Source organism: Schistocerca nitens, chromosome 10 (assembly GCF_023898315.1).
Source record: "Schistocerca nitens isolate TAMUIC-IGC-003100 chromosome 10, iqSchNite1.1, whole genome shotgun sequence".
Lineage (NCBI taxonomy): Eukaryota > Metazoa > Arthropoda > Insecta > Orthoptera > Acrididae > Schistocerca > Schistocerca nitens.
In genome coordinates this window covers 219,594,070-219,617,176 of record NC_064623.1, presented here as the reverse complement: position 1 = coordinate 219,617,176, position 23,107 = coordinate 219,594,070, and the positions used below count along the sequence as shown (strand labels likewise).

Genomic DNA, 23,107 nt, shown 5'->3' with positions numbered 1-23,107 from the left:
ACATCACCTCTCTTTTACCCTTTTCTTCATCACAGTGGCGAAACCTGACGAAACGAGGGAATCGTCGTCATCCGATTCGATGCACAAACAGCTGTGTGAATGCGAAAGAGGTTTATGTACGCTAACACAAAACACTCGATTATAAATTCTTGCTAATTTTGAGATTAAAAGTGTGTTGCCTTTAAGAGACAAGAAATTAAGACGTCAGCTTTCGTAGGCCGAGGCAGGCCTGCTCCGTGATGGCGAGGTCCTCCTTGCCGGTTGCTCGCTATATTTATCCTTCCTGACCCACAGGAAGCCAGCTTGCCGTGCCCAGACACGCGCCGCCCAGAAATATACTACGTCCGAATTCGACAAAGTCGGCCGTGTGCGTCATTCTTACGTTCAGTTTAACGCAACGCAGACTATTCTGTCCTATGAATTTCTACGTTGCTGGTAGAACTGCAAACTATCTCCGGTATGGTCTAGTGGCTAGGATACCTGGCTCTCACCCAGGAGGCTCGGGTTCGATTCCCGGTACCGGAAAAATTTTATTCTGCAACACACAACAGAAGTACTTAACTGCTCATAGACACAACGCAGTTGAGTACTGTTATATTTCTTTCCCAAATGTGTATTTATCATTATTAATTGTTTCTGGCACTACAACATTGTTACAGAAAACTCATGCTGTCGCTTGAAACTCAAGCATAATGATGGCTCCATCAGTGACGTAACTACAGTATCATCTGAAGTGAAGGAGAAACCCGTACAACCCACCATCACAAAGTTCGGTTCGCTATAAAAAAAATTGAATAAACAAATATATTAATAACATTTTAGCCTTAAACTGTGCTAACTGACGTCCATAGCATCAAGACAAGCAGCTAACACACGTTCGTTCGCCTGCGACGCAAGTCCCGGCGTTAAGGTCGCAGTAAGAAGTGCCCTCGCGCATGTGCCTGCTCCGATGTTTACTTGCTGGTTACTAAAAAAAATCTAAAGTGTGAAACTGACTCTGGAATCCCACATGCGTCTTCAGAGTTTAATTCCAGCTTTCGTGATAGCCGTCCTGAAATCCTCTAATTCGACATGTGATTCTTTGGAAAGTTCAAGATCTCAGAAGATGATATTGTTTTGCAATACCACCTTCTCAGCAACACGTTCCATGTTAAGTTGAGGAAAAATTAAGACTGCAACCAAATAATCACGTTAATAAGTGGAAACACCGAGTACCGCCACAACTCAGGTGAGGTAATTAGTGTCAGCATTACACGATATTATAGTTTAGGAATTCGTTGTGACGCGGTTTACAACTTACCATTTGAAATCAGTTATAATATTAGATAGGTGCATAAGTTCGTAGCGTTTTTTCTTTTTTTTTTCTTTTTTTTTTTTTTTTTGCATGTTGGTATTACGGTTCTATGGGTTTTTTTGTCGACTGTCACTTCTTATTTGTAGTTCATCGTTACTATTTGAGTTAACTTTTTGTCATTTTGTTACTTGTAGATAGTGAGTGGAGCTGTGGACGCTGGAAAATGGAGTGGCAAGTGCAGAAATAGGAACATTTCCTACATATTCCTCTGTTTGAGTACAATGGAGGGGTGACAGCAGCAGAGGCAGCTAGAAGCATTTGCGCTGTGTATGGGGATAATGCCATTACAAAGAGCACGACATGGAAATGTATTCTCGTTTTAAGGAGAATCGCTTTCACATTAGTGACTCTAGACGTTCAGGAATAGCTTAGGGGTTTGATGAAGATTGTTTAAACACATTAATCTACAATGATCCACGCCAGTGCACTCGAGTACTGGCAAATGTGATGAACTGTGACCATTCCACCATCATGCGTCAATTGTATGCATTGGGTAAGGTTCAAAAATTGGGCATATGGGTACAGGATCCAAATCAAAAATATCAACGAGTGGCCTTATGTCCATCTCAGCTTGCTCGTCATCAATTTGTTCGTGAACAACACTGACCATTCCTATTCTGTATCACTGCTGGTGACGACAGATAGTGTCTTTATGCTAACATAATGAAAAGAAAGGAATGGTTGAATCCAAACAAAGCAGCAACTGCCAGTAAATAGACATGTGCGAATTCACAAGAAATAATGTTACGCATCTGGTGGAACAACATTGACGGTGTGGTGCAGTACGAACTGCTTGTCCGAGGTGTGACCACCACTGCTGACGTTTATTGTTAACAACTGAGACACAATCCAACAACAAGCAGGAAGTTTGCGGGAAGTGATGCCACTCCACAATAACGCCTATTCACATTCTGCCAGACGGACAAACAGCAGTATACAAGAGTTGGGTTGGGATGTCATTCCGCACGCACTTTATTCTCCTGAGCTTGCGTTCTCAGATTTTCAACTTTTCCTCTCTCAGTCGAACAGCAAGGAAGCAGTGTATGCAGGGTGCAGAAAATCATCTTATGGCATCCGATATCAGGCTATCTACTTGGGCTCCTTGCTTCCTCCACTCCCTCACCCCGGAAAACCAAGGGGATTTGATGAAAGGGGAATCACCCAGGCAATTGGGTCATGTGACATAAAAATGGCGGGAAACCCCCCCCCTCTCCCTCTATAACAGTGAGGATAATGCACCTGCCTCACAGTTCTATCTTTGATAACTGGGGCACTTGTGTGTGAGGGGTTACTCAGGAGCTGGACAGCACAGGGTCAGGATGTGTGCATTTGTTACTATCAAAATACTTTTAAGTGACGTCACTTGAGTTTTCTGTTAGTTAATAACAATATACGTGACAGCAGCAGCATAGTTCACACCAAGACAGATACGCAAGTACTCTCATTTACACGTATTTTTCAATATTTTTCCACACTCTTACATATTTCTCATCCATTTTCCACAATTTTCCTATTTTATAACAGGATGCACTCTGGAGCGTAGGGAAGTGTTGCGTCTATATGTTTATAACAAATTACGCCACTCTACGTCTATTTGTTAGTAACAATATTAGGTGACATCCGCAGAGACCACACCTAGGCAGATATCTAAGTACAATTATGTTTACGGAACACGTCACGACGTCATGTGACAGTGTAGCAACGTTTTGCGTCACGTCGTCGCTTTGCGTAGCGTCGACGTCATGAAGTTGTCAGTTTGATCCCGATTTGTGTGCCATTGCTAAGCCACCACTCCATTACTAGTGATGACGTCATAGTAATAGAAACGAACACGTTGATAGAAACAGTGATATCACAGAGACGTCTATAAGTCAAAGATAGTGCAAGGGATATAAAAAAAATACCACACCGTATTAATAGATTATGTGAAGTCATAGTAAAATTCTGATGCCTCCAGCCAAAGCTACTGTATTTCGAGGACACCTCTAGAGAGAATAGTCCACTATCTGTGGAAACCACAGCGGAATCATGTCGCCTAACACCCTCATACTTCTGGTCGAGAGCTCTCATGCTCGTGGTAATAACGGCAAACTGATCCCAAGTCTTGTGTGAAATTATCAAAGACTATTGCAAATGCACACCGCTCTCCTCCTGGTATTCACCGGATAATGCTAATACGGTGCGGAACTGCTCGTACGAATGTGGCCTCCAAAACCGCGAACGGGCCAGATCGACATATCTGTCTAACGGTAATCCAGACAAGCTCCCCAGGCGTGGTAGAGAAATTTGCGCGATGTATGTGTAATCACCTCCGACCTAGTAGCTGTCACAAATGGCGGGCAGTCGTCCAGGGAGAGGCTGTCCCGCCACGTGTCGTAACTTGTCAACGCCTTTCCAGATAACCGCTGCTAACAGTTTAAGCGCCAAGCAATCCCTCCCCTCCTGGCCTCTCCATCCTTTTCTCTCTCTGGGCCACCACGTAGGCGAACCAGGCGTGACTCGCACACACCTTTGCAAGTACAGGTTGCTAACAGATTCAGCGCTAAGCACGTGTCTCCCCACCACCCTTCCTCTCTGGACCATTCAAAAACACATTCCCACTCCTCCCCCCACCCAGCCGTTATGCTTTTAAAATGCACTTACAGCCAGGCAGCATTTCGAGGTAGCAAAATAAATCCTACAAGTATAAGCGACATTAATATAAGCTTCATGTATTAACCACAGGGAAATGCGGGTATTACACTGCGGAGGGGGGCGTCCGCTGCAAGCAATCTCCAGAGGCCTTTTGGTAAAAATACTGGCGAATCGCCTGTCGACTGTGAAGCAGACAGCAGGGACTGTCAGAATAAAAACATTCTAAAATTTATATTACACGTCTGTGACCTGCTGCATACAGTCTTAGTAACAAGAAAAGCTTTATTTAGTAGCAAAAGCAATCCATACTTGTACTGGTTACAATAACAGGTGTGGGACGTTAAGATTCCACCACAGTCAGCCTCTCACAAATCCTTAGAACTCCGACAGCAAAATATAGTTGATGACGATGCATAAATCAGGTTTTATAGGAGACTGATAGGCCTACTTCTGAGAGGAGCGGTAGCAAAATAAACCTGCAGAGCTATATTTTATTAAGTCGATCGCACTCGGAGGATGATGTTCGGTTTGTGGGGCGCTCAAATGCGCGGTCGCCAGCGCCCTTACTAAGTCCTAATTTTTACACCGTCCAATCTAGCCATTCTCACGAATGATGATGATGGTCATGATGAAATGATGTGTGGACAACACAAACACCACCCAGTACCCGGGCAGAGAAAACCCCAACCGGGAGGGGGGGATTGAACCCGCAATTGTACTGGAAGGAAAACGTTTTGAGACAACTGTGCGGTAACCTGTGTCATTTTTGCTGTCGTGATGTGGGCCATCAAAAAAGCTGTTTGAGAACTTTTGTAGTGTTATAATACAGTCACAAGACAAGTTCGTACACTGTTTCGCATGAAGAACATAAAGGAGCTATGATCAGCCAATGCGTTTGATAAAGTTGCTGACCAACATCGTAGCAGTAACTCTTTTTTTCGCTGTTAACACTCCCCTTAGTAAGTGGATGACTTCTCCCATGTCTAGTATTTCTTTTGAATTATGCCTGTGTACGCATTGGGCTGTCAGTAAAAATAGTGTTCTATGGAAGTAGCTCTTGCTATAGTTATAGGCTACAGGCATTACAACAACCTGGTAGGAGCGTCAGGCTATAGAATATATACCGTGTTGTGTCGTAACAGACTATGGTAATAGTGAACAAGTTATGTACGTGATAAGTAATTACTCAATCGTAAGCCGCTTCCGACGACGCCTCTAGCGTCGGGGGAGGGATAGAGTGGAAAGCCTACGGGTGGAATAATGTAATGTGCGTTTACAGCACAATAACATCATCACATTGCCTCCAACAGCAACTCATGTGTTTTAACGTTAGTGATGCCGTTTGGAGGAATAAGTATATGCGCTGGCTATGTTGGGGCACTGTATCGAAGGTGGATGGCATAAAACAAAACACCATGTTACGTCTGGCCATGTAAGCTGTTGTGTCTAGACAAGACAGCCTAGACACAATGAGAGGAAGCCGAAAGGCACGCGCTTAAACTCATGCAGGCTGGCGTGAGGTCTGAAACAGGATACGTAATGAATGCTATAAAGAAAAGTACGTAGCTTCTGGAATACTTAACTTTAATCCACATTTGTAGAACATCGCTCTTGATGATACATTAATAGAATCTCAATATCAATTGAATACGGCGCCTTGCTAGGTCGTAGCAAATGTAGCTGAAGGCTATGCTAACTATCGTCCCGGCAAATGAGAGCGTATTTGTCAGTGAACCATTGCTATGAACGTCGGCTGTACAACTGGGGCGAGTGCCAGGACGTCTCTCTAGACCTGCCGTGTGGTGGCGCTCGGTCTGCTATCACTGACAGTGGCGACACGCGGGTCCGGCGTATACTAACGGAGCGCGGCCGATTTAAAGGCTACCACCTAGCAAGTGTGGTGTCTGGCGGTGACACCACATAAGCATTAAGAAATTATTTACCAGGTGTAGAAGTATGGAACCGGAATTTCCCTATAGATGGTGCTAGCCGTCAGTGTAGGGACCACGAGACCGCGTCGGCAGCGCCATCTGCTTCCCGTAACGGCTGACGACGAATGTCAGCACACAGTAAGCCAAGTTCCATATATCGGTATCTGTTTCAAACCCATAAACATGTCGAGTTTTATGCGTAAGAAGTACGATTTACGGTGCGGACGCCATTGGTTTTCTGTTATAAGTTGAAGACAACTGCTGCTGAATCGCATGGAATGCTTGTCGAAGCATTGAGCGAACATGCTCTTGGGAAAACACAGTGTTTCGAGTGGTTCAAAAAATTCAAACATGGTAGTTTTGACGTGAGAAACGAAGAGCGCGGGAAACGACCGAAAAAGTTCTAAGGCAACAAACTGCAGTCCTTATTGGTTGAAGATGATTCTCAAACTCAACAGGAACCCACGGAACAACTGAACGTGACACAGAAAGCTGTGGGAAAGATGCAGAAAGTGGGAAAATGGGTTCCGCATGAACCGAATGAAAGACAGCAAGCAAATCGAAAGTCCACTTGCTAAATGCTGCTCGCCAGATACAAAAGGAAGTCGTTACTCCATCGAATAGAGACAGGTGATGAAAAATGGATATATTTTGAGAATCCTAAGCGTCGTAAATCATGGGTGAATCCAGACAAACCATACACAGCCACTGCAAGACCAAATCGCTTTGGAAGGAAGACAATGCTCTTTGTTCGGTGTGATCAGAAGGGTGTTATCTATTATGAGCTGCTAAAATCTGGTGAAACCGTTAATACTGATCTCTACCAACAGCAAATGATTGGGAACGAAGTTTTTCGCGACGGTACTGATATGTAAAACATTCGCGGTATTCTTGCCGCGTCAGTTGCTCCTGACGATGACGATGGAGGTAATCGTCGAAAGCAAATGATAGATTTATTTCGAGAATTACGTGAAAAACGACCAGAGCATTGAAAAAGGTAACACAAAGTCATATTGCTTCATGATATCGCCCCATCACACACACATCAAAACGGGTCAGGGAAACGATCGTGGCGTTCAGTTGGGAAATACTAGGGCATCCGGCTTATTCTCCAGACTTGGCTCCGTCCTATTATCATCTGTTTGCACCACTGGGACACGCTCTCGCTGAACAACGCTTCAATTCGTTTGAAAATGTACGAAAATGACTCGCTGACTGGTTCGCTTCAAAAGAAGAACTTTTTTTTTTTGGCATGGCATTAGTAGCCTGTCGGAGAGGTGGAAGAAAAGTATAAATAGCGATGGAGATTATTTTGAATAAAATATTGTTTATCGGTTTCAAACAACAGACTTGTAATTATTGCAACCAAATTCCGGTTTCATGCTTCTATACCTGGTGTTCTTGTACAGTTACATATTAAAAAAAATAGATAAATATCGAAAAATATGAAAATTCGGTAGGAAGTGTGGATTCGGTGTGATCGCAGAGGATATCTGCATTTATACTTAAAAGTATGGTATTAATGTGACATAAGCACAGGAACAAATTGTGTGGAAAGTCTCTTGGATGCTTTCCTAGAAACCTATAACGATGAGTGATGTATTAGAATCACTACACCATCTCTCACCAAATTGACAGGTGAGTGCTAAAGGTTAAGGGAGAGAGAGCTTGTCGTGCATCGTTTGGGGAAAATATATGGATTTTATTGTTAATATCGATGGAGGTCGCGACATGCGGCCAAAGCTATGCTTAGGAAAAACGTAATTATTATAGGGATGTGGTAATCGGTCGAGATGAGCTGTAACGAGTGGATATTGGAACAGCGGTGACGCCTCACATACCTCGCTTACGTAACATCAGACCACGACTTCTACATGGAAGTAGAATGCCACGGAAACTGCGATGTTTTTGTGGACAACGATAAGGCTGTTTAAAATGGATGACCTGTTGTACAGTAAAGATATATAATAAATATATGTGTCAAATCACAAGCTCCGGTGTGAACAAAGTTATAGGTAACCGCCTTGCAGATTTAATGAAGCGTCCAGACATGTGACTATAGGAGCTTTTACGTACTCCTTGGCCAAAATCCATAGTATTATCAGGCTGGAGGCTACATTATACAACTGCAGAATGTATTTTGTGTCTCAGCTTGTGCAAGACTGGTTAAGTGTTTTTGAACTGTAACAGACAGTATGTATAATGTGCTCCAGTGTACTCTGTGCCAGTTACATCCATGTGGTGTCAACCGAGGATAACTTGCAGAACAGCAGTATTTGTCTACTAGAGGTAGTAAGAATACTCGAAAATTGCCTTAAACCGTCCTGAGACTCAAGACCGAGGAAACCCTGTTAATTATGTTCCGTCTGGATACAGTTTTAATTATTTACTACACTGAGACTCCTAACACTGACTCCAACAAAGACGACGTAAGGTATTACTGGGAAGTGCTGTATTGAAGAATAAGAAACATATTTCTCTCACTTCCAGACACTTTTCTTCACAATACCGTGAAGTATGAGGTAAAGATATCTTCGAATTAGGACTGCCACCAACTAACACAGCAGATCTGTGTGGTAGGTCATGGCTGCGGTCGTAACCAGACCTTGAGGGATGCTGAAATCGTGCTCCACCCACCAGTCCACATCTCATCGCTGCTGGCTGGGGCAGGTCACGTCCGTCACTGCTGAATCGTCTAGGGTCGGTGACAGCTGTGTCTGTCATTCTGTGAGCTCCTCCTGTCATAGTCCACCGGTTGTAAAAACATTTGAAAAATTATTGCTTGTAAAGCAGGTTTCTTTTTTCCAAGCACAGTGAGCTGTAGAAACGTATTTTTCCCCTCTCTCAGTGCGAAAGAGCTGGGATGATCGTCCGTTCGTCACACATGTTACAACTTGGGGGACTGCTATACGCTACTGAATCGAGATTTGGAGACATGCTTGTTATTTACAGTTTCTAAAACCGTCAAAAGCGTCATCTTTCCCAGAGATTTTTACTGGTGTGTAAAGAATATTGGGGAAAAAATCTAGCGAAAGTAATTCTGATAATGCAAAAGAGAGGACTAACTGGTTGTTGTCTAGGTGTTTAAAGGAATCAGTGTGAGTAGGCGTAAATTAGGTTGTTGAAGGAGTGGCGACCCTTCATGACCGAAAGTGCTTCCATCTTTAACCAGATGTTGTTTTCTGACATCATTACAAATAATTGTCATCTTGCGTTTACCAGACGCGTGCAAAAGGTGACAAATGAGAGAGAGAGAGAGAGAAGTGGTAAATACTAAGACAGGTCGATTTGATATCTAAAACACAATATTCCTGGGAATTAAGATAGATCTGGGTGACCTGTAAATAGTCACACGTATTCCTGACAGTCAGGTCAAATGATCGGTTATAGAACCGTTTCCCTATGGTTGTAACCACATAACATCGAAATATGCGTTCCAAAGGCTGACCTACACACAATAACAGCGAACTGACAGGTATGTAAAATTACTAAGATAGATTGACTTGGGATCAACCCACAGCTACCTGGAAAAGTAATGTACGTATGACAGGGTGTAAGCACGTCCAATTCCACCAAAATGGACTGATGGGTTACACAAAATACCAAACGGGATTCTGACAGTATTGATGTTGCACATCCGAATGACTATCTATTCGCTGTAAGCAAATCAGTATGGGAAATGCTAGTGTGAGTACATCTGATAATGCAAAGAACAACTACGCATCTGCTCTAGAAGGTCTGCGATACAGAAAACATTATGCCTTCCTGATGCGAATATGAGACATGGTTGTCGAGAAGGCCTACTGAATTTACCGAATATGTCTACCTGAGATAGTTCTACAGTTTGACGTGAGTAATACCAGCTCTGATGTAATTGATCATGACATCTTTTCTGATTATGACTCCAAACATGCCAATACAGCTTATGTTTTTAGCTGGATGTGTACATGTTGTGGAAGACTTAGTTGTAATGGATTATTCGCTAATGGTAGAATGCAGTACCTCGATGCTCTATTTAAGAAAAAGACAAGCATGACCTATAAAGGTTTATAAACCATTGTAGTGTATACCTATAGTTTTAACATAGAAGTCGATTACATAAAACAGTTATACTGGCAGCCGAACTAATTGTGGAATTGAAAGCTACTCTCCCACATTACTTTCTACAGAATCAAGGTTGGTAGACCAGCTTACTTTTGCTCTCGCAGCAGTTGTTGATAAAAACTTTGTCTTTCCAAATGTGTCACGGCTTCACTACACAGTACGAATGTCAGTATGGTGATAGCTGTGATTGGTTTCGGATAAGTAATTATTTATCACGTACATAACATGCATAGGATTACTGTGGTGTACTACGACAGAATACGCAATTTCATCAATAGCCTGATACCCTGACCAGGTTCTTTTAATGTCTGTAGGCTACAGCTATAGCAAGAGCTACTTCCATAAAACTCTATTTATTACTGACAGTCCAATGCTTACATAAGCATAATTCAAAAGAAATTCTAGATATAAGGGAAGTCATCCGTTTAGTAATGAGATTGTTAACAGCGACAGAAAGAGTTACTGTTACGATGTTAGTCAGCTACCTTATCAAACGCATTGGATGATCATAGCTCCTTTATTTTCTTCGTAGGAAACAATGTGTGAGCCTGTCTTGTGATACATCGACAGTAATCTAACACTGCATAAGTTCTCAGAACGCTTTGTTAATGATCCACATCACTACGGCAAACATGACGCAGGTTACTGCACATTTGTCTCAAAACGTTTTCCTTCCATTACAATCGATTTAATAAAATATAGCTCTGCAGGAAGACTCTGCTACCGTTCCTCTCAGGCTGGCCGGTGTGGCCGAGCGGTTCTAGGCGCTACAGTCTGGAACCGCGCGACCGCTACGGTCGTAGGTTCGAATCCTGCCTCGGGAATGGGTGTGTGTGATGTCCTTAGGTTAGTTAGGTTTAAGTAGTTCTAAGTTCTAGGGCCCCCCCATGAACCATGGACCTTGCCGTTGGTGGGGAGGCTTGCGTGCCTCAGCGATACAGATAGCCGTACCGTAGGTACAACCACAACGGAGGGGTATCTGTTGAGAGGCCAGACAAACGTGTGGTTCCTGAAGAGGGGCAGCAGCCTTTTCAGTAGTTGCAAGGGCAACAGTCTGGATGATTGACTGATCTGGCCTTGTAACAATAACCAAAACGGCCTTGCTGTGCTAGTACTGCGAACGGCTGAAAGCAAGGGGAAACTACGGCCGTAATTTTTCCCGAGGGCATGCAGCTTTACTGTATGATTAAATGATGATGGCGTCCTCTTGGGTAAAATATTCCGGAGGTAAAATAGTCCCCCATTCGGATCTCCGGGCGGGGACTACTCAAGAGGATGTCGTTATCAGGAGAAAGAAAACTGGTGTTCTACGGATCGGAGCGTGGAATGTCAGGTTCCTTAATCGGGCAGGTAGGTTAGAAAATTTGAAAAGGGAAATGGATAGGTTAAAGTTAGATATAGTGGGAATTAGTGAAGTTCGGTGGCAGGAGGAACAAGACTTCTGGTCAGGTGACTACAGGGTTATAAACACAAAGTCAAATAGGGGTAATGCAGAAGTAGGTTTAATAATGAATAGGAAAATAGGAACGCGGGTAAGCTACTACAAACAGCTTAGTGAACGCATTATTGTGGCCAAGATAGATACGAAGCCCACACCTACTACAGTAGTACAAGTTTATATGCCAACTAGCTCTGCAGATGACGAAGAAATTGAAGAACTGTATGATGAAATAAAAGAAATTTTTCAGATAGTGAAGGGAGACGAAAATTTAATAGTTATGGGTGACTGGAATTCGAGTGTAGGAAAAGGGAGAGAAGGAAACGTAGTAGGTGAATATGGATTGGGGCTAAGAAATGAAAGAGGAAGCCGCCTGGTAGAATTTTGCACAGAGCACAACTTAATCATAGCTAACACTTGGTTTAAAAATCATGATAGAAGGTTGTATACATGGAAGAACCCTGGAGATACTAAAAGGTATCAGATAGATCATATAATGGTAAGACAGAGATTTAGGAACCAGGTTTTAAATTGTGCAAAATGGCTAAGCAGGGATGGCTAGAGGACAAATGTAAGGATGTAGAGGCTTATCTCACTAGGGGTAAGATAGATACTGCCTACAGGAAAATTAAAGAGACCTTTGGAGACAAGAGAACCACTTGTATGAACATCAAGAGCTCAGATGGAAACCCAGTTCTAAGCAAAGAAGGGAAAGCAGAAAGGTGGAAGGAGTATATAGAGGGTCTATACAAGGGCGATGTACTTGAGGACCAGCCGGCCGAAGTGGCCGTGCGGTTAAAGGCGCTGCAGTCTGGAACCGCAAGACCGCTACGGTCGCAGGTTCGAATCCTGCCTCGGGCATGGATGTTTGTGATGTCCTTAGGTTAGTTAGGTTTAACTAGTTCTAAGTTCTAGGGGACTAATGACCTCAGCAGTTGAGTCCCATAGTGCTCAGAGCCATACTTGAGGACAATATTATGGAAATGGAAGAGGATGTAGATGAAGATGAAATGGGAGATACGATACTGCGTGAAGAGTTTGACAGAGCACTGAAAGACCTGAGTCGAAACAAGGCCCCCGGAGTAGACAACATTCCATTGGAACTACTGACGGCCTTGGGAGAGCCAGTCCTGACAAAACTCTACCATCTGGTGAGCAAGATGTATGAAACAGGCGAAATACCCTCAGACTTCAAGAAGAATATAATAATTCCAATCCCAAAGAAAGCAGGTGGCGACAGATGTGAAAATTACCGAACTATCAGTTTAATAAGCCACAGCTGCAAAATACTAACACGAATTCTTTACAGACGAATGGAAAAACTAGTAGAAGCCGACCTCGGGGAAGATCAGTTTGGATTCCGTAGAAATACTGGAACACGTGAGGCAATACTGACCTTACGATTTATCTTAGAAGAAAGATTAAGGAAAGGCAAAAAACCTACGTTTCTAGCATTTGTAGACTTAAAGAAAGTTTTTGACAATGTTGACTGGAATACTCTGTTTCAAATTCTAAAGGTGGCAGAGGTAAAATACAGGGAGCGAAAGGCTATTTACAATTTGTACAGAAATCAGATGGCAGTTATAAGAGTCGAGGGACATGAAAGGGAAGCAGTGGTTGGGAAGGGAGCAAGACAGGGTTGTAGCCTCTCCCCGATGTTATTCAATCTGTATATCGAGCAAGCAGTAAAGGAAGCAAATGAAAAATTCGGAGTAGGTATTAAAGTCCATGGAGAAGAAATAAAAACGTTGAGGTTCGCCGATGACATTGTAATTCTGTCAGAGACAGCAAAGGACTTGGAAGAGCAGTTGAACGGAATGGACAGTGTCTTGAAAGGAAGATACAAGATGAACATCAACAAAAGCAAAACGAGGATAATGGAATGTAGTCGAATTAAGTCGGATGATGCTGAGGGAATTAGATTACGAAATGAGACACTTAAAGTACTAAAGGAGTTTTGCTATTTTGGGAGCAAAATAACTGATGATGGTCGAAGTAGAGAGGATATAAAATGTAGACTGGCAATGGCAAGGAAAGCATTTCTGAAGAAGAGAAATTTATTAACATCGAGTATAGATTTAAGTGTCAGGAAGTCTTTTCTGAAAGTATTTGTATGGAGTGTAGCCATGTATGGAAGTGAAACATGGACGATAAATAGTTTGGACAAGAAGAGAATAGAAGCTTTCGAAATGTGGTGCTACAGAAGAATGCTGAAGATTAGATGGGTAGATCACATAACTAATGAGGAGGTACTGAATAGGATTGGGGAGAAGAGGAGTTTGTGGCACAACTTGACCAGAAGAAGGGATCGGTTGGTAGGACATGTTCTGAGGCATCAAGGGATCACCAATTTAGTATTGGAGGGCAGCGTGGAGGGTAAAAATCGTAGGGGGAGACCAAGAGATGCATACACTAGGCAGATTCAGAAGGATGTAGGTTGCAGTAGGTACTGGGAGATGAAGAAGCTTGCACAGAATAGAACAGCATGGAGAGCTGCATCAAACCAGTCTCAGGACTGAAGACCACAACAACAACAACAAGTTCTAGGGGGGGCTGATGACCTCAGAAGTTAAGTCCCATAGTGCTCAGAGCCATTTGAACCAAGCCGTTCCTCTCAGAAGTTTTAGTCTCCTATATTACCAGATTTATGCATCGTCGTCAACTATATTGAGCTGTCGGAGTTCTAATGATAGGTAAGAGGCGGTTTCTAGGTAGAATCTTAACGTCCCACACCTGCTGATATTATTGTAACCAATGTAAGTATGGATTGCTTTTGCTACTAAATAATGCTTTTTTGTTAATAAGACTGTATGCAGCAGCTCACAGATGTGTAACAATAAATTAATTTTAGAACGTTTTTATTCTGACAGTTCCTGCTGTCTGCTTCGCAATCGACAGGCGATTCGCTGGTTCTGCATCAAGAGGCTTCTGGAAATTACTTGTAGCGCGCCTCCCCCTCCCCCCCCCCTCCAATCTCTAGGTCTGCACCAGTCCTGCTCACGTTTGAGGGATATTCATTAATAACGCACAGAAATGTGTTTCGTGGCATGTACAGCAGTGTGTTAGCAATCTAGCGTATGTCTTTGGAACTCTATCCATCAGTAGAAATTACGTACGGTACACGGATTTCCCTGTGGTTAATATGCTTGGCTTATAGTATTGTGTTCGCTTATACTTGTAGGATTTATTTTGTTGCGAGTCTGCATTCCTCCTGGGAATGCTGCCTGACTGTAAGTGTATTCACCAACGCTAGTTTTGAAAGCATAACGGTTGAGTGGAGGGAGGAGTGGAAATGTTTTTCTGCTTGGTCCAGAGAGAAAGGTTGGTGGGGAGAGACTTGCTTAGCGCTGTTAGCAACATAACATGTATCTGCAAAGATGTCTGCCAGTTATGCCTGGTTTGTGAAGGTGGTGGTCCAGAGAGAGAAAAATATTGGGGAGAGCGAGGAGGGCGGGGGGGGGGGGGGGGGGGTGCGTGGCTCTTAAACTGTTAGCAGCGTTTATGTGCAAATGCGTCGACAAGTTTTGCTGTGGCGGGAAGCTCTCTCCCTGGACGACTGCCCGCCATTTGTGATAGCTACTAGGTCGGAGGTGATTACACATACATCGCGCAAATTTCTCTGCCACGCCTGGGGAGCTTGTCTGGATTACCGTTAGACAGATATGTCGACCTGTCCCGTTCGCGGTCTGGAGGCCACAATCGTACGAGCAGTTCCGTACCATATTGAAATTATACGGTGTGTATTTGCAAGCCTTTGATATTTTCACCTACGACTTGGAATCAGCTTCTCGATGTTACCGCGAGCATGACGGCTCTCGGCCAGAACTGATGTAACGGCAATGTTGGGCACCATCCACAACTTCGGGTTCTACTGTATGGATAAATGATGATGGCGTCGTCTTGGGTAAAATATTCAGGAGGTAAAATAGTCCCCCATTCGGATCTCCCGGCGGGGACTACTCAGGTGGACGTCGTTATAAGGAGAAAGAAAACTGGCGTTCTACGGATCGGAGCGTGGAATGTCAGATCCCTTAATCGGGCAGGTAGGTTAGAATATTTAAAACGGGAAATGGATAGGTTAAAGTTAGATATAGTGGGAATTAGTGAAGTTCGGTGGCACGAGGAACAAGATTTCTGGTCAGGTGAATACAGGGTTATAAATACAAAATCAAATAGGGGTATTGCAGGAGTAGGTTTAATAATGAATAGGAAAATAGCAGTGCGGGTAAGCTACTACAAACAGCATAGTGAACGCATTATTGTGGCCAAGATAGACACGAAGCCCACACCCAACACAGTAGTACAAGTTTATATGCCAACCAGCTCTGCAGATGACGAAGATATTGAAGAAATGTATGATGAGATAAAAGAAGTTATTCAGATAGTGAAAGGAGAGGAAAATTTGGTAGTCATTGGGGACTGGAGTTCGATAGTATTAAAAGGAAGAGGAGGAAAAGTAGTAGGTGAATATGGAATGGGGCAAGGAACGAAAGAGGAAGCCGCCTGGTAGGATTTTGCACAGAGCATAACTTAATCGTAGCTAACACTTGGTTTAAGAATCATGAAAGAATCTTGTATACGTGGAAGAGGCCTGGAGATACTGGAAGATTTCACACACATTATATAATGGCAAGAGAGATTCAGGAACCAGGTTTTAAATTGTAAGACTTTTCCAGAGGAAGATGTGGACTCTGACCACAATTTATTGGTTATGAACTGTACACTAAAACTGAAGAAACTGTAAAAAGGTAGGAATTTAAGGAGATGGGACCTGGATAAACTGAAAGAACCAGAGGTTGCAGAGAGTTTCTGAGAGAGCATTAGGGAACGATTGACAAGAACGGGGGAAAGAAACACAATAGAAGAAGAATGGGTAGCTGTGAGGGATGAAATAGTGAAGGCAGCAGAGGAGGAAGTAGGTAAAAAGACGAGGGCTGGTAGAAACCCTTGGCTAACAGAAGAGATATTGAATTTAGTAGATGAAAGGAGAAAATATGAATATGCAGTAAATGAAGCAGGCAAAAATGAGATCGACAGGAAGTGTAAAATGGCTAAGCAGGATAGCTAGAGGAAAAATGTAAGGATATAGCGGCATATATCACTAGAGGTAAGATAGACACTGCCTACAGGAAAATTAAAGAGACCTTTGAAGGAAAGAGAACCACTTGTATGAATACAAAGAGCTCAGATGGAAAACCAGTTCTAAGCAAAGAAGGGAAAGCAGAAATGAGTAAAAAGTACACACAGGTCCCACACAAGGGCGATGTACTGGAAGGCAATATTATGAAAATGGAAGAGGATGTAGATGAAGAAGAAATGGGAGATATGATACTGTGTGAAGAGTATGACAGAGCACTGAAAGACCTAAGCCGAAACAAGGCCCCTGGAGTAGACAACATTCCATTAGAACTACTGATACCCTTGGGACAGCCAGCCCTGACAAAACTGCTCCGTCTGGTGAGCAAGATGTATGAGGCAGGCGAGATACCCTCAGACTTCAAGAAGAATATAATAATTCCAATCCCAAAGAGGGCAGGTGTTGACATGTGTGAAAATTACTGAACTATCAGTTTAATAAGTCACGACTGTAAAATACTAACACGAATTCTTTGCAAATGAATGGAAAAACTGGTAGAAGCCGACCCTGGGGAAGATCAGTTTGGATTCCGTAGAAATGTTGAAACACGTGAGGCAATACTGACCCTACGACTTATCTTAGAAGATAGATTAAGGAAACGCAAATCTACGCTTCTAGCATTTGTAGGTTTACAGAAAGCTTTTGACAATGTTGACTGGAATACTCTCTTTCAAATTCTGAAGCTGGTAGGGGTAAAATACAGGGACCGAAAGGCTATTTACAATTTGTACAGAAACCGGATGGCAGTCATACGAGTCGAGGGGTATGAAAGGGAAGCAGTGGTTGGGTAGGGAGTGAGACAGGGTTGTAGCCTATCTCCGATGTCATTCAATCTATATATTGAGCAAGCAGTAAAGGAAACAAAAGAAAAATTCGGAGCAGGAATTAAAATCCATGAAGCTCGCCGGTGACTTTGTAATTCTGTCAGAGACAGCAAAGGACCTGGAAGAGCAGTTGACGGGAATGGACAGTGTCTTTAAAGGAGGATATAAGATGAACATCAACAAAAGCAAAACAAGGATAATGGAATATAGTCGAATTGAGTCGGGTGATGCTGAGGCAATTAGATTAGGAAATGAGGCACTTAAAGTAGTAGATGAGGTTTGCTATCTGGGGAGCAAAATAACTGATGTTTGTCGAAGTAGAGAGGATATAAAATGTAGACTGGCAATGGCAAGGAAAGTGTTTATATAGGAAAGAAATTTGTTAACATACAAAGTATTTGTATGGAGTGTAGCCATGTATAGAAGTGAAACATGGGGACGATAAATAGTTTATACAAGAAGAGAACAGAAGCTTTCGAAATGTGGTGCTACAGAAGAATGCTGAAGATTAGATGGGTAGATCACAGAACTAACGAGGTGGTACTGAATAGAATTGGGAAGAAGAGGAAATTGTGGCACAACTTAACTAAAAGAAGGGATCGGTGGGTAGGACACGTTCTGAGGCATCAAGGGATCACCAATTTAGTACTGGAGGGCAGCGTGGAGGGTAAAAATTGTAGAGGGAGACCAAGAGATGTATACAGTAAGCAGATTTAGAAGGATGTAGGTTGCAGCAGGTACTGGCAGATGAAGAACCTTGTACAGGATAGAGTAGCATAGAGAACTGAATCAGACCAGTCTCTGAACTGAAGACCACAACAACACACAAGAAAAAATATGTTAGAATGACTGTACTCAGATATCTGCTTGATTGTGATGTCTGCAGGTGTCTCGTAATACTTTTATTTACAAATAGACCTAGAATGATGGTATTTGTTATACACATAAAGACACAACATTTCCCTACGGTTCAGTGTGCCCCTCGTTATAAAATAAGAAAATTGTCGAAAAAGGGTGAAAAATAAGAGAAAGTGTGGAAACCATGAAGAATACTGCAAAATAGGTATAAACTAGAGTACTTAGATGTCTGTCTGGGTGTGGTCTCTGCTGGTGTCACGTAATATTTTTATTAACAACAGAACTCAAGTGATGTGATTTAACGTAATTTGCTATTAAGAAACTGATACACGCACTCCCATTGCTGTTCAGCTCCCGAGTAAACCCTCACACACAAATGCACCAGTTATGAAAGATGGTGTGGAGAGGGTGCATTATCCTCATTGGTCCAGGAGAGGAGGGGGAGGGGAGGATGCCGCCATTTTTATGTCACATGGCGCAGTTACCTGAGTCATGTCACTGGCTGACCTATGATCAATTCTCCTTGGTTCTCGGGAGAGAGGAAGAGGGGGAATGCAAGGAACCCAAGAAGGTAACGTGATACCGGATGTGTAACATGACAGAGGATGTGATAGTAAGATCGTTATCTGCACCCGTGCATGTTCGATAGAAAGCGGAAAACTTGAAAATCTGATGGCGCAAGATCAGGTGAATAAGGTGGGTGCACAATGACTTCTCAACCCAATTCCTGTATAGTGTTTTTTGTCAGTCTAACAGAATGCGGGTGGGCGCTATCGTGGAGTAGCATCTCTTCATGTAAACCTCTTGGTCGTTGTTCTTAGTTGTTGACAATAAATGCCAGCGGTGATGGTTACAACTCGGCGAAGCAATTCGCAGTACACCACACCGTAGTAGTTGTTCCACTAGATCATAATATTGTCTCTTGTGGATTTGTTGGGCTCAACCATTCCTTTCTTTTTCTTATATTAACTTAAAGACACCATTGCTCCTCACCAATAACGGTACAGGGTAGGAAAGGTCGGTGTTGCTGACGAGCTAATTGATGAAGTGCGAGCTGAGATGAGCTCGCTGATTTTTGTGGTTTTGGCTTAGAGCATGCGCCCGATTTCTGAACCTTACCCACTGCATACAGACGGTGGAGTGATCACAGTTCACCACAACTGCCCGTTCCCGAGTACCCTGACGTGGATTAATGTGTTTAAGCGATCCTCATCAAACACCGAGTGCCTTCCTGAACGCACAGAGTCACGAATGTCAAAACGACCTTCCTTAAAAAACAAAACCATTTTCTTGCCGTGCTCTGTCTAATGGCATTATGTCCTTACACGGCGCAAATGTTTCTGTCTTCCTCCGCTGCTGTCACCCCCCAATTGCACTCAAACATGAGATACGTCGGAAATGTTCCAATTCCTTCACTTTGCATTCCATTTTCTAGCATCCACAGCTCCACTCACTATCTCCTAATGACAAAATGACAATATGTAAACTCAAATAGCAACAGCGAATTACTACGAGAAAATGACAATCGATAAATAAACCCATAGCAACCGGGGTACCAACTGCAAACAAAACCACTACGAACTCATGCACCAGCATAACACACTTGCAACGAACCTGATACAACAGAATCACGAACTTATTAACATAAAAACGCCAGTAAGCAGTAATTATAATGCGTAGACATTTAATGCCCTTCCACCAGACCTGAAAAAGGTCCGTGGTAGTCAAACTGGTCCCTACCGCCCACCACTGGACGTTCCAGCTGTCATGGTGGACTGTTGGCGGCAGAGCCTTTTTAAAAAAAATACATTACTTTTTCATAAAATTTTGATAATGTATTTGGGACGTAATTATTATTGCATGTGTTATCTTGCTGTACTTCTGCTTTATAAATTTTATAAACATACGCCACTTTTTGCACTTGAACACATACTTTTTAAGGTTGTAGTCCAGGCCTAATATTTCCGAAACAGATTTTGCCTGTGTTGTAGGTGACATGCTGCTTATGCAGCTAGACAGCCACAGGAAAGTAAGATACAAATAATTATTATTAAATTTTTAAAATGTTCGCAACATGTCGTTCCTAACAGAGTAGCGACTTCTGACCATAGATTCAGACACATATCCCTTTCATTATGTTTCTCATCCTCAACGTGCCGGAAACTCCTTCTTCCTTGTCCTTAATTTGTAAATTTCTCACAATCTATCTTTAACGTGTGGGAACGACGGCCGATTTGAACGAGGCAAACAGACTGATCTGAATTCCAGCGACCGTCATTAGAAATCTTTACGTTCGGGCGCAGAGATCGGTTGCGCTGATCCCGCGCCCGCACTGACGTACTGGTTTAAAAAGATCGGCCCTCTTCGGCCGATGCCGATCATCGTCGGAATCCTCCGATGTCGTCGGCACTGCGGCCGCAGCCTTGTAAGCCGTTGGAAGCCAATTTGCGGCGCCCAGGCACGTCCGATCCGAAAATCACTACGTTTATGTGCCACGCTGTAGAAGGCTGTAACAACTCGCATAACGTCGTCGCAGGCAACTATCCCAGAACAGGATTGTGAAAAACTGGTAGCAATAGCCGATGTATCCGATATGGTGTAGTGTCAAGGAACCTGTAATTAATGTTAGTTTGTTTTATTACTTTTTAAATGTCAGTTGAAAATTATGTACTACTGTGGACTGTTATGACCAATAAAGTTAAAAAAAAAGAAAAAAAAGGTGGCTAGGATACCTGGCTCTCACCCAGGAGGCTCGGGTTCGATTCCCGATACCGGAACAAATTTTCCCCCGAACATTTGATGCACTTAAACTATTACAAGGCGTGGTATAAAGTTTTAAATATCACCTCGAAAAAATAGTCACGCAATTAATCTTTCGTTTTTTTTTTTTTGCGATTATGTCTGCAGTTTTGATACACATTGAAATCCCCGCGCTTCCGTACCGTAGCATGCCTCTAGACGATCCAAAACGAAATGGCACAACCCTTTGATTATTTGGAACTGGGTTGCACCCTTGTCTTGGGTGCTCTAGACAAGTGATACGATAATGAAGCGTGGAGATTTTATAATGTGTATCAGAACTGCATTAATTACGTAAGTTAATTTTTTCGACGTGATCATAAAAACTTTCTGTCTATCGTGTAGTTCCCATAGCTTCTAAGACTTTTTTCGCCGTTGTCCCATAGCATGTCCTTTTGTTAGATTATTCTGATTTAATATTTCCGAAATATTAAAATTAATTTCCATTCTCAATATCTTCAGTAATGGCATACGTTTCACGGCACATAACTTTGTTGAATGGATTATTGTAATTTGTTCTGATGTCTACAGGTTTGCTTATTATCACATATGCGTTGTGTTTCCTGACTTGCTTTGAACACCTATCAGGTTATATATAACCTGGACGTCTTAAAATGCGAAGTGAAAGGCCACAAAAGACAATAATGTATATTACAGTGGAGTGCACAGTAATTGAACGATGTATAAAACTAGGCAGTAAATACAAATACAGCATTGCTGCCCACGTTCTCCGAGAATATCAACGATTTTTGCCCGTTATCGACATCGATGCTAGCAAGATATACGTCTACCCATTCCTGAGAAACAAGGTTCTTAAAGAAAGGACACACAGACAGTCGGATAACAAAAGACAAAAAAAATTCTTTTTTATGTGTTATAAACATAGATTAACAACTTTCAGATTTTTTCCTTTACTTGTACTGTGAAACCTTGCTTATTGCCAAATTTCATGATTCTAAGTCAACAGGAAGCACCCAGTGGTTTTGATGAGTAAATTTGCGAGTATCAAGATATTGGACACATAAATGGCCGATTGTGACTGCGTTGAGATTGCCTTGATTTAAAAGTTTATATTTTTTACACGGTCAAGGGACCGTAGACCTTAGTATGTGATGTAAGTTTGGACTTCATATATTTACCCGTTCCTAAGAAAAAAGGTTCTGGACAGACAGAACCCTAAAACCATTCTGTTTCCAATACAGGGAGAAATTAATGGCTGAATTACAACTGACATCAGTCACGGGGAATGAAGTAAAAAGATCGGCTTAAACAAAATGGGAAGAGTGGTGGTGGGAGAAGGAGGAGGGGGTGGTAAAACTCCACTTAAAATGACACTCACAAGGCATACGAGTATTGTTCATAAAATAACTGAACTTCCTTTTTATACTTCATTATTCATTTTATAGGTTATTAGTCGAGTCATCAGTTGAAGTGGAAGCCCTTCCTGGTCGAAGATCGCCTTCAACTGACTGACGACCACTTTGAAATTACGAAAACCCTTTGTAACATTGCGTACGACTCAGAGCATCATTTCCGTGAGCTCGTTTCTAAAGCTGAAACGTTTGTGTAAAAGTTGCCCGTACTTTTACGACAGATTTTAAGTTGCATCGTTGCCCCAGAAAATAGCGCATTTCAAAACTCGTATATCGCCATACGTAAGGATTGCAGCACACGCCGTATCAGAGTGCATCCGTAACCAAGTCTGTTTTCTAAGTGAGATAGGTTCGCCGTAGGAAGCCCCAGAGAATAATAAAAAAAATGGTTCAAATGGCTCTGAGCACTAACATATGAGGTCATCAGTCCCCTAGAACTTAGAACTACTTAAACCTAACTAACCTAAGGACATATCACACATCCACGCACGAGGCAGGATTCGAACCTGCGACCGTAGCGGTCGCGCGGTTCCAGACTGAAGCACCTAGAACCGCTCGGCCACAACGGCCGGCCAGAGAATAATCGTTCCCATCATTTTAACCTCAATTTTGCAAAAGAACACCCAGAATTGCGGCTTAGCGGTTGTGAACAAAA

General features: G+C 42.6%; 1 non-coding gene across 1 annotated transcript; it reads left to right on the top strand.

Moving 5' to 3' along the window:
• Nucleotides 1-453: 453 nt before the first annotated feature.
• Trnae-cuc (transfer RNA glutamic acid (anticodon CUC)) lies at nucleotides 454-525 on the top strand. Its single transcript has one exon. It is a non-coding gene; the product is annotated as a tRNA-Glu (tRNA).
• The last annotated feature ends 22,582 nt before the right edge of the window (nucleotides 526-23,107 follow it).